The following is an 11,642-nucleotide window of genomic DNA, read 5'->3' on the forward strand; positions in this document are numbered from 1 at the left end:
TTTGTTTGATTGGTTTCTTTGGGTTGGTTTCTTTGTGTTTTTCTCTGTTTTGCTTGGAGTTTCTTTTCCTTTTTTAGAAATGACTGGTGAAGTTGGCACATCCAAACTCCAGAAAACGTAAAGCAGGCTTGACTTTCCAGAAATTGCTTTTGGCTGGCTTTAGCTGCATTCCCCAGGATCACGATCAGCAGTAGATATTTGCAGGTTTTGCTCTGCATCCTCAGCCTGCCCAGGTGTTGTTCAGTGTTTCAGCAGTGGAGAAGACGATGGATATTTTGCTAAACCTCCTTTCAAACAACAAAACTTGGGTTAGCACGACAGAAAAGAAGAAAAGAAAATCTTCGCCAGTTAGAACAGAGCCAGAGTCCCACCATTTCCCCCTCCACTTCTCTTTCTTTTCTACATTTAGAGGTAAAGCTTCCATCTCCAAAAGCTTCCATCTCTCACTTCCTGATGTAGCCATTTGCTACCCTTTAGCCTTGACTGCCACGCATCGGACTGCTGTCCGTGTGGGGCTGGGGATGCTCAGCCTGGAAAGAGAAGGGGGCTGGCGAGGCCTCCCTGCAGCTCTAGGAAAGATGGGCACAGGGAGGAGAAGCCTTTCAACTGCAGGAGTGAGCTTGAAGTTGGATCTAATGAAGCTGCTCTTTTCCACTCCGGCTGCTGGGCCACTGGCCCAGGCTGTGCACAGAGGCTGGGGATGCTCCATCCTTGGCAACATCCAAGGCCAGCTGGGAGCGGGGCTCTGAGCAACCTATTCTAGGGGAAGATCGCTCCGCTTGGAACAAGATGGTCTTTAGGGTCCCTTCCAAGCCCAAGCACCCAGGGATTCCATCATTCATTCTACGGTCTCCGTTGTCCACTTCAGCCTGGGCCTGAACTCCTGGCGGTGATGTCACAGTGCACGCTCCAGCTAGAACTTCCAGCATCCAGCAACGGCCACAACACAACCCTTGGCTCCTTGTGCCAGCACGCTCTTCATTCACCCTGCTCCAAGCCTACCCCTGTCACCTTGTTGCCACCTGCTCCCTGATTCCCCCAGCAGTCCCCAAAGCTCCCCATCGCTTGGATTTTGCTCTCCATCCCTGCAGGATGTCTGCATTTGTTCCAAAAGAGCTATGGTACTATTCCACGGAGGCGGACACCCCGCAGCTGCCTGGCTGGGCTGGAGCTCTGTGGGACAGGCTGGGAAATTTTGCTACCTCTGCAGGCTGGCACAGACGGAGAGGAGGAGACGGACGTCGATACACAGACTGATAGAGAAGAAGCCATGGAAGTGGACGGAGAGGATACTGGAGAGGAAGAGATGGATGTGGATATGTACGAGACAGAGGAAGAGATGGAGGTGGAAACGAAAGATTATGTTGAAGAGATGGATATTGATCTAAAAGACAAGGAGGAAGACATGGTCTTGGGATGAAGACCGATGCCAGCAGCAGAACAGGCAGGTGCTCCCCACAGGCAGAGTGGGGCCCCTGCTGCCAGCCTGGGGCCGGGCTGGGCACTTCCTGCTCAGGGACACGCTAGCCCATGCACTGGATTCTGCTGGCCATCCCTGGCCTGGCCTGGGCTTGCTGTGGGCCACACAAGCCCTGTTCCAGTGCCTGGGCCACAGCCCCCAGCCAGGCACCCTTCTGGCAGCAGAGTCCCACTGGGCCAGTGTCCCAGCCCGGCAGCACATGGAACACCCTTCCGTGCCTGACTGCACTGACCGTGCTACTTGTTTTTCTTCCAGGACTTAGGGACATCACAGACACAGATGCCACCCTGCTGTACATACGTTTTACAGTTGTTGTGTTCAGGATAGAGGTTTTAGAGTTTGTTTAAGTTGTCTGTAAATACGTTTCATAGAGTTTTGTTAGATCTCTTCTCAGGTAAATAGGTTCTATAGTTTGTTGTTGTTGTTGTGGTTGTTGTTGTTGTTGTTACCAATATTCTTACAGTGTAAATATGTGGTGTAGTTCATTCTTGTTCCTTTTCTTCTACAGATAAACAGTCTTTGATTTTCACACCCCAGTTCTCTTTGCATTTTCTTCGGGCACATTTGCAAAGCTGTGGGTTGTTTCGGGAACAATGTTTGCAGGACTCTAAAAAGAGTATCACAACCGCTCTGCCACACTCTCAGCTGCTGCTGCTGCCCCAAAAAGCACTGGCTGGCTTTGCTCACACAATCACAGTTGTGGTGGCATTTCTACCACACCACAGGACAGCGATGTTTTCCCTCTTCTCCTGGAAATACCTACAGCACTTGTGGGTAGCAAGGCAAACATGAGCCTCTTTTAGTGGCCCTTGAAATTGGACATGTGAAATGAGGCACACAAAGCCACAGGCCAGCTGAACCTGGCATCTCTGAATGGGTCTTTACATTCTTCCCAGGAAGATGAATGGCAATCACTATTTTGGCAGGGAGGAAAGTGCATCAGCTAGCAATTTGCTGTAGAAAATGTGCTTTCTGCTCCTCTCACAGCCAAAACTCCTACCCATTTCTTGGAAGTCCTTCTTAGATAAGGACCGTGTTCAACTGAGTGACAGTGAAGCCAAATGGCAATGCCGCAATCAATTGTCCTGTACACAATCTCCTTCATCCACGTGGAAGGTTACCCACGGGCACACAAGAGGACGGAAGAAACCCAAATGCATCGTTGGACATCATAAAGTCAGACGTGTTGAGGGATGAAGAAATCTTGCAGAGATATGGAAAGCTGCCCTGAAAACCCAGTTCGGGGAGAGCCTGAGCTCTTTTGTGCTTCTAGGCCTGAAGATGCTCAGCACCTTTCCCAGATGCTCAGCAGGCAGTAGGATTGTGCCTGAATCTGGCTCTGGAAATGCCAGTGCCTCAACTGAGAGCTGTGGCAAGGATTTCCATTGCATGGAGAGGGGCCACAAGAGTCCTGCAAGAGTCTTTCAGCAGAGCAAACAGCAGCCTGGAGGGTGGGCAATGCTGCATCTGGACCACTGCATGCTCATCCTTCACCACAATGCAGAGCTGCCATGGATCACTTTTTCCATTTCTCCTGTTGGATATGTTTTGGAGAAGTTGTTCTAGGTGGCTTTGGATGGTGATCCAAGTAGGAAGCAGCCATTCGCCTGCTGTGATATCCTTACAACTAGTCCTAACTTCTCATTGCCTTTGGTTTGATTGGGGGTGTTTTATCTGTTTGTTTGATTGGTTTCTTTGGGTTGGTTTCTTTGTGTTTTTCTCTGTTTTGCTTGGAGTTTCTTTTCCTTTTTTAGAAATGACTGGTGAAGTTGGCACAAGCAAACTCCAGAAAACGTAAAGCAGGCTTGACTTTCCAGAAATTGCTTTTGGCTGGCTTTAGCTGCATTCCCCAGGATCACCATCAGCAGTAGATATTTGCAGGTTTTGCTCTGCATCCTCAGCCTGCCCAGGTGTTGTTCAGTGTTTCAGCAGTGGAGAAGACGATGGATATTTTGCTAAACCTCCTTTCAAACAACAAAACTTGGGTTAGCACGACAGAAAAGAAGAAAAGAAAATCTTCGCCAGTTAGAACAGAGCCAGAGTCCCACCATTTCCCCCTCCACTTCTCTTTCTTTTCTACATTTAGAGGTAAAGCTTCCATCTCCAAAAGCTTCCATCTCTCACTTCCTGATGTAGCCATTTGCTACCCTTTAGCCTTGACTGCCACGCATCGGACTGCTGTCCGTGTGGGGCTGGAGATGCTCAGCCTGGAAAGAGAAGGGGGCTGGCGAGGCCTCCCTGCAGCTCTAGGAAAGATGGGCACAGGGAGGAGAAGCCTTTCAACTGCAGGAGTGAGCTTGAAGTTGGATCTAATGAAGCTGCTCTTTTCCACTCCGGCTGCTGGGCCACTGGCCCAGGCTGTGCACAGAGGCTGGGGATGCTCCATCCTTGGCAACATCCAAGGCCAGCTGGGAGCGGGGCTCTGAGCAACCTATTCTAGGGGAAGATCGCTCCGCTTGGAACAAGATGGTCTTTAGGGTCCCTTCCAAGCCCAAGCACCCAGGGATTCCATCATTCATTCTACGGTCTCCGTTGTCCACTTCAGCCTGGGCCTGAACTCCTGGCGGTGATGTCACAGTGCACGCTCCAGCTAGAACTTCCAGCATCCAGCAACGGCCACAACACAACCCTTGGCTCCTTGTGCCAGCACGCTCTTCATTCACCCTGCTCCAAGCCTACCCCTGTCACCTTGTTGCCACCTGCTCCCTGATTCCCCCAGCAGTCCCCAAAGCTCCCCATCGCTTGGATTTTGCTCTCCATCCCTGCAGGATGTCTGCATTTGTTCCAAAAGAGGTATGGTACTATTCCACGGAGGCGGACACCCCGCAGCTGCCTGGCTGGGCTGGAGCTCTGTGGGACAGGCTGGGAAATTTTGCTACCTCTGCAGGCTGGCACAGACGGAGAGGAGGAGACGGACGTCGATACACAGACTGATAGAGAAGAAGCCATGGAAGTGGACGGAGAGGATAGTGGAGAGGAAGAGATGGATGTGGATATGTACGAGACAGAGGAAGAGATGGAGGTGGAAACGAAAGATTATGTTGAAGAGATGGATATTGATCTAAAAGACAAGGAGGAAGACATGGTCTTGGGATGAAGACCGATGCCAGCAGCAGAACAGGCAGGTGCTCCCCACAGGCAGAGTGGGGCCCCTGCTGCCAGCCTGGGGCCGGGCTGGGCACTTCCTGCTCAGGGACACGCTAGCCCATGCACTGGATTCTGCTGGCCATCCCTGGCCTGGCCTGGGCTTGCTGTGGGCCACACAAGCCCTGTTCCAGTGCCTGGGCCACAGCCCCCAGCCAGGCTCCCTTCTGGCAGCAGAGTCCCACTGGGCCAGTGTCCCAGCCCGGCAGCACATGGAACACCCTTCCGTGGTGCCTGACTGCACTGACCGTGCTACTTGTTTTTCTTCCAGGACTTAGGGACATCACAGACACAGATGCCACCCTGCTGTACATACGTTTTACAGTTGTTGTGTTCAGGATAGAGGTTTTAGAGTTTGTTTAAGTTGTCTGTAAATACGTTTCATAGAGTTTTGTTAGATCTCTTCTCAGGTAAATAGGTTCTATAGTTTGTTGTTGTTGTTGTGGTTGTTGTTGTTGTTGTTACCAATATTCTTACAGTGTAAATATGTGGTGTAGTTCATTCTTGTTCCTTTTCTTCTACAAATAAACAGTCTTTGATTTTCACACCCCAGTTCTCTTTGCATTTTCTTCGGGCACATTTGCAAAGCTGTGGGTTGTTTCGGGAACAATGTTTGCAGGACTCTAAAAAGAGTATCACAACCGCTCTGCCACACTCTCAGCTGCTGCTGCTGCCCCAAAAAGCACTGGCTGGCTTTGCTCACACAATCACAGTTGTGGTGGCATTTCTACCACACCACAGGACAGCGATGTTTTCCCTCTTCTCCTGGAAATACCTACAGCACTTGTGGGTAGCAAGGCAAACATGAGCCTCTTTTAGTGGCCCTTGAAATTGGACATGTGAAATGAGGCACACAAAGCCACAGGCCAGCTGAACCTGGCATCTCTGAATGGGTCTTTACATTCTTCCCAGGAAGATGAATGGCAATCACTATTTTGGCAGGGAGGAAAGTGCATCAGCTAGCAATTTGCTGTAGAAAATGTGCTTTCTGCTCCTCTCACAGCCAAAACTCCTACCCATTTCTTGGAAGTCCTTCTTAGATAAGGACCGTGTTCAACTGAGTGACAGTGAAGCCAAATGGCAATGCCGCAATCAATTGTCCTGTACACAATCTCCTTCATCCACGTGGAAGGTTACCCACGGGCACACAAGAGGACGGAAGAAACCCAAATGCATCGTTGGACATCATAAAGTCAGACGTGTTGAGGGATGAAGAAATCTTGCAGAGATATGGAAAGCTGCCCTGAAAACCCAGTTCGGGGAGAGCCTGAGCTCTTTTGTGCTTCTAGGCCTGAAGATGCTCAGCACCTTTCCCAGATGCTCAGCAGGCAGTAGGATTGTGCCTGAATCTGGCTCTGGAAATGCCAGTGCCTCAACTGAGAGCTGTGGCAAGGATTTCCATTGCATGGAGAGGGGCCACAAGAGTCCTGCAAGAGTCTTTCAGCAGAGCAAACAGCAGCCTGGAGGGTGGGCAATGCTGCATCTGGACCACTGCATGCTCATCCTTCACCACAATGCAGAGCTGCCATGGATCACTTTTTCCATTTCTCCTGTTGGATATGTTTTGGAGAAGTTGTTCTAGGTGGCTTTGGATGGTGATCCAAGTAGGAAGCAGCCATTCGCCTGCTGTGATATCCTTACAACTAGTCCTAACTTCTCATTGCCTTTGGTTTGATTGGGGGTGTTTTATCTGTTTGTTTGATTGGTTTCTTTGGGTTGGTTTCTTTGTGTTTTTCTCTGTTTTGCTTGGAGTTTCTTTTCCTTTTTTAGAAATGACTGGTGAAGTTGGCACAACCAAACTCCAGAAAACGTAAAGCAGGCTTGACTTTCCAGAAATTGCTTTTGGCTGGCTTTAGCTGCATTCCCCAGGATCACGATCAGCAGTAGATATTTGCAGGTTTTGCTCTGCATCCTCAGCCTGCCCAGGTGTTGTTCAGTGTTTCAGCAGTGGAGAAGACGATGGATATTTTGCTAAACCTCCTTTCAAACAACAAAACTTGGGTTAGCACGACAGAAAAGAAGAAAAGAAAATCTTCGCCAGTTAGAACAGAGCCAGAGTCCCACCATTTCCCCCTCCACTTCTCTTTCTTTTCTACATTTAGAGGTAAAGCTTCCATCTCCAAAAGCTTCCATCTCTCACTTCCTGATGTAGCCATTTGCTACCCTTTAGCCTTGACTGCCACGCATCGGACTGCTGTCCGTGTGGGGCTGGGGATGCTCAGCCTGGAAAGAGAAGGGGGCTGGCGAGGCCTCCCTGCAGCTCTAGGAAAGATGGGCACAGGGAGGAGAAGCCTTTCAACTGCAGGAGTGAGCTTGAAGTTGGATCTAATGAAGCTGCTCTTTTCCACTCCGGCTGCTGGGCCACTGGCCCAGGCTGTGCACAGAGGCTGGGGATGCTCCATCCTTGGCAACATCCAAGGCCAGCTGGGAGCGGGGCTCTGAGCAACCTATTCTAGGGGAAGATCGCTCCGCTTGGAACAAGATGGTCTTTAGGGTCCCTTCCAAGCCCAAGCACCCAGGGATTCCATCATTCATTCTACGGTCTCCGTTGTCCACTTCAGCCTGGGCCTGAACTCCTGGCGGTGATGTCACAGTGCACGCTCCAGCTAGAACTTCCAGCATCCAGCAACGGCCACAACACAACCCTTGGCTCCTTGTGCCAGCACGCTCTTCATTCACCCTGCTCCAAGCCTACCCCTGTCACCTTGTTGCCACCTGCTCCCTGATTCCCCCAGCAGTCCCCAAAGCTCCCCATCGCTTGGATTTTGCTCTCCATCCCTGCAGGATGTCTGCATTTGTTCCAAAAGAGCTATGGTACTATTCCACGGAGGCGGACACCCCGCAGCTGCCTGGCTGGGCTGGAGCTCTGTGGGACAGGCTGGGAAATTTTGCTACCTCTGCAGGCTGACACAGACCGAGAGGAGGAGACGGACGTCGATACACAGACTGATAGAGAAGAAGCCATGGAAGTGGACGGAGAGGATAGTGGAGAGGAAGAGATGGATGTGGATATGTACGAGACAGAGGAAGAGATGGAGGTGGAAACGAAAGATTATGTTGAAGAGATGGATATTGATCTAAAAGACAAGGAGGAAGACATGGTCTTGGGATGAAGACCGATGCCAGCAGCAGAACAGGCAGGTGCTCCCCACAGGCAGAGTGGGGCCCCTGCTGCCAGCCTGGGGCCGGGCTGGGCACTTCCTGCTCAGGGACACGCTAGCCCATGCACTGCATTCTGCTGGCCATCCCTGGCCTGGCCTGGGCTTGCTGTGGGCCACACAAGCCCTGTTCCAGTGCCTGGGCCACAGCCCCCAGCCAGGCTCCCTTCTGGCAGCAGAGTCCCACTGGGCCAGTGTCCCAGCCCGGCAGCACATGGAACACCCTTCCGTGGTGCCTGACTGCACTGACCGTGCTACTTGTTTTTCTTCCAGGACTTAGGGACATCACAGACACAGATGCCACCCTGCTGTACATACGTTTTACAGTTGTTGTGTTCAGGATAGAGGTTTTAGAGTTTGTTTAAGTTGTCTGTAAATACGTTTCATAGAGTTTTGTTAGATCTCTTCTCAGGTAAATGGGTTCTATAGTTTGTTGTTGTTGTTGTGGTTGTTGTTGTTGTTGTTGTTACCAATATTCTTACAGTGTAAATATGTGGTGTAGTTCATTCTTGTTCCTTTTCTTCTACAGATAAACAGTCTTTGATTTTCACACCCCAGTTCTCTTTGCATTTTCTTCGGGCACATTTGCAAAGCTGTGGGTTGTTTCGGGAACAATGTTTGCAGGACTCTAAAAAGAGTATCACAACCGCTGTGCCACACTCTCAGCTGCTGCTGCTGCCCCAAAAAGCACTGGCTGGCTTTGCTCACACAATCACAGTTGTGGTGGCATTTCTACCACACCACAGGACAGCGATGTTTTCCCTCTTCTCCTGGAAATACCTACAGCACTTGTGGGTAGCAAGGCAAACATGAGCCTCTTTTAGTGGCCCTTGAAATTGGACATGTGAAATGAGGCACACAAAGCCACAGGCCAGCTGAACCTGGCATCTCTGAATGGGTCTTTACATTCTTCCCAGGAAGATGAATGGCAATCACTATTTTGGCAGGGAGGAAAGTGCATCAGCTAGCAATTTGCTGTAGAAAATGTGCTTTCTGCTCCTCTCACAGCCAAAACTCCTACCCATTTCTTGGAAGTCCTTCTTAGATAAGGACCGTGTTCAACTGAGTGACAGTGAAGCCAAATGGCAATGCCGCAATCAATTGTCCTGTACACAATCTCCTTCATCCACGTGGAAGGTTACCCACGGGCACACAAGAGGACGGAAGAAACCCAAATGCATCGTTGGACATCATAAAGTCAGACGTGTTGAGGGATGAAGAAATCTTGCAGAGATATGGAAAGCTGCCCTGAAAACCCAGTTCGGGGAGAGCCTGAGCTCTTTTGTGCTTCTAGGCCTGAAGATGCTCAGCACCTTTCCCAGATGCTCAGCAGGCAGTAGGATTGTGCCTGAATCTGGCTCTGGAAATGCCAGTGCCTCAACTGAGAGCTGTGGCAAGGATTTCCATTGCATGGAGAGGGGCCACAAGAGTCCTGCAAGAGTCTTTCAGCAGAGCAAACAGCAGCCTGGAGGGTGGGCAATGCTGCATCTGGACCACTGCATGCTCATCCTTCACCACAATGCAGAGCTGCCATGGATCACTTTTTCCATTTCTCCTGTTGGATATGTTTTGGAGAAGTTGTTCTAGGTGGCTTTGGATGGTGATCCAAGTAGGAAGCAGCCATTCGCCTGCTGTGATATCCTTACAACTAGTCCTAACTTCTCATTGCCTTTGGTTTGATTGGGGGTGTTTTATCTGTTTGTTTGATTGGTTTCTTTGGGTTGGTTTCTTTGTGTTTTTCTCTCTTTTGCTTGGAGTTTCTTTTCCTTTTTTAGAAATGACTGGTGAAGTTGGCACAACCAAACTCCAGAAAACGTAAAGCAGGCTTGACTTTCCAGAAATTGCTTTTGGCTGGCTTTAGCTGCATTCCCCAGGATCACCATCAGCAGTAGATATTTGCAGGTTTTGCTCTGCATCCTCAGCCTGCCCAGGTGTTGTTCAGTGTTTCAGCAGTGGAGAAGACGATGGATATTTTGCTAAACCTCCTTTCAAACAACAAAACTTGGGTTAGCACGACAGAAAAGAAGAAAAGAAAATCTTCGCCAGTTAGAACAGAGCCAGAGTCCCACCATTTCCCCCTCCACTTCTCTTTCTTTTCTACATTTAGAGGTAAAGCTTCCATCTCCAAAAGCTTCCATCTCTCACTTCCTGATGTAGCCATTTGCTACCCTTTAGCCTTGACTGCCACGCATCGGACTGCTGTCCGTGTGGGGCTGGGGATGCTCAGCCTGGAAAGAGAAGGGGGCTGGCGAGGCCTCCCTGCAGCTCTAGGAAAGATGGGCACAGGGAGGAGAAGCCTTTCAACTGCAGGAGTGAGCTTGAAGTTGGATCTAATGAAGCTGCTCTTTTCCACTCCGGCTGCTGGGCCACTGGCCCAGGCTGTGCACAGAGGCTGGGGATGCTCCATCCTTGGCAACATCCAAGGCCAGCTGGGAGCGGGGCTCTGAGCAACCTATTCTAGGGGAAGATCGCTCCGCTTGGAACAAGATGGTCTTTAGGGTCCCTTCCAAGCCCAAGCACCCAGGGATTCCATCATTCATTCTACGGTCTCCGTTGTCCACTTCAGCCTGGGCCTGAACTCCTGGCGGTGATGTCACAGTGCACGCTCCAGCTAGAACTTCCAGCATCCAGCAACGGCCACAACACAACCCTTGGCTCCTTGTGCCAGCACGCTCTTCATTCACCCTGCTCCAAGCCTACCCCTGTCACCTTGTTGCCACCTGCTCCCTGATTCCCCCAGCAGTCCCCAAAGCTCCCCATCGCTTGGATTTTGCTCTCCATCCCTGCAGGATGTCTGCATTTGTTCCAAAAGAGCTATGGTACTATTCCACGGAGGCGGACACCCCGCAGCTGCCTGGCTGGGCTGGAGCTCTGTGGGACAGGCTGGGAAATTTTGCTACCTCTGCAGGCTGGCACAGACGGAGAGGAGGAGACGGACGTCGATACACAGACTGATAGAGAAGAAGCCATGGAAGTGGACGGAGAGGATACTGGAGAGGAAGAGATGGATGTGGATATGTACGAGACAGAGGAAGAGATGGAGGTGGAAACGAAAGATTATGTTGAAGAGATGGATATTGATCTAAAAGACAAGGAGGAAGACATGGTCTTGGGATGAAGACCGATGCCAGCAGCAGAACAGGCAGGTGCTCCCCACAGGCAGAGTGGGGCCCCTGCTGCCAGCCTGGGGCCGGGCTGGGCACTTCCTGCTCAGGGACACGCTAGCCCATGCACTGCATTCTGCTGGCCATCCCTGGCCTGGCCTGGGCTTGCTGTGGGCCACACAAGCCCTGTTCCAGTGCCTGGGCCACAGCCCCCAGCCAGGCTCCCTTCTGGCAGCAGAGTCCCACTGGGCCAGTGTCCCAGCCCGGCAGCACATGGAACACCCTTCCGTGCCTGACTGCACTGACCGTGCTACTTGTTTTTCTTCCAGGACTTAGGGACATCACAGACACAGATGCCACCCTGCTGTACATACGTTTTACAGTTGTTGTGTTCAGGATAGAGGTTTTAGAGTTTGTTTAAGTTGTCTGTAAATACGTTTCATAGAGTTTTGTTAGATCTCTTCTCAGGTAAATAGGTTCTATAGTTTGTTGTTGTTGTTGTGGTTGTTGTTGTTGTTGTTACCAATATTCTTACAGTGTAAATATGTGGTGTAGTTCATTCTTGTTCCTTTTCTTCTACAGATAAACAGTCTTTGATTTTCACACCCCAGTTCTCTTTGCATTTTCTTCGGGCACATTTGCAAAGCTGTGGGTTGTTTCGGGAACAATGTTTGCAGGACTCTAAAAAGAGTATCACAACCGCTCTGCCACACTCTCAGCTGCTGCTGCTGCCCCAAAAAGCACTGGCTGGCTTTG

At 50.5% G+C, this 11,642-nt stretch overlaps 1 long non-coding RNA gene across 1 annotated transcript; it reads left to right on the plus strand.

Moving 5' to 3' along the window:
- The first annotated feature begins 943 nt into the window (after window positions 1-943).
- On the plus strand, window positions 944-11,304 carry LOC147650770 (uncharacterized). The gene is made up of 10 exons (XR_015275780.1): window positions 944-1,121; window positions 1,211-1,444; window positions 1,736-1,874; window positions 1,989-4,273; window positions 4,368-4,601; window positions 4,896-7,438; window positions 7,528-7,761; window positions 8,056-10,601; window positions 10,691-10,924; window positions 11,216-11,304. It is a non-coding gene; the product is annotated as an uncharacterized LOC147650770 (long non-coding RNA).
- Window positions 11,305-11,642: the final 338 nt, after the last annotated feature.

This window comes from Cyanistes caeruleus, chromosome 13 (genome assembly GCF_971803275.1).
Source record: "Cyanistes caeruleus chromosome 13, bCyaCae1.hap1.1, whole genome shotgun sequence".
Taxonomy (NCBI): Eukaryota; Metazoa; Chordata; class Aves; order Passeriformes; family Paridae; genus Cyanistes; species Cyanistes caeruleus.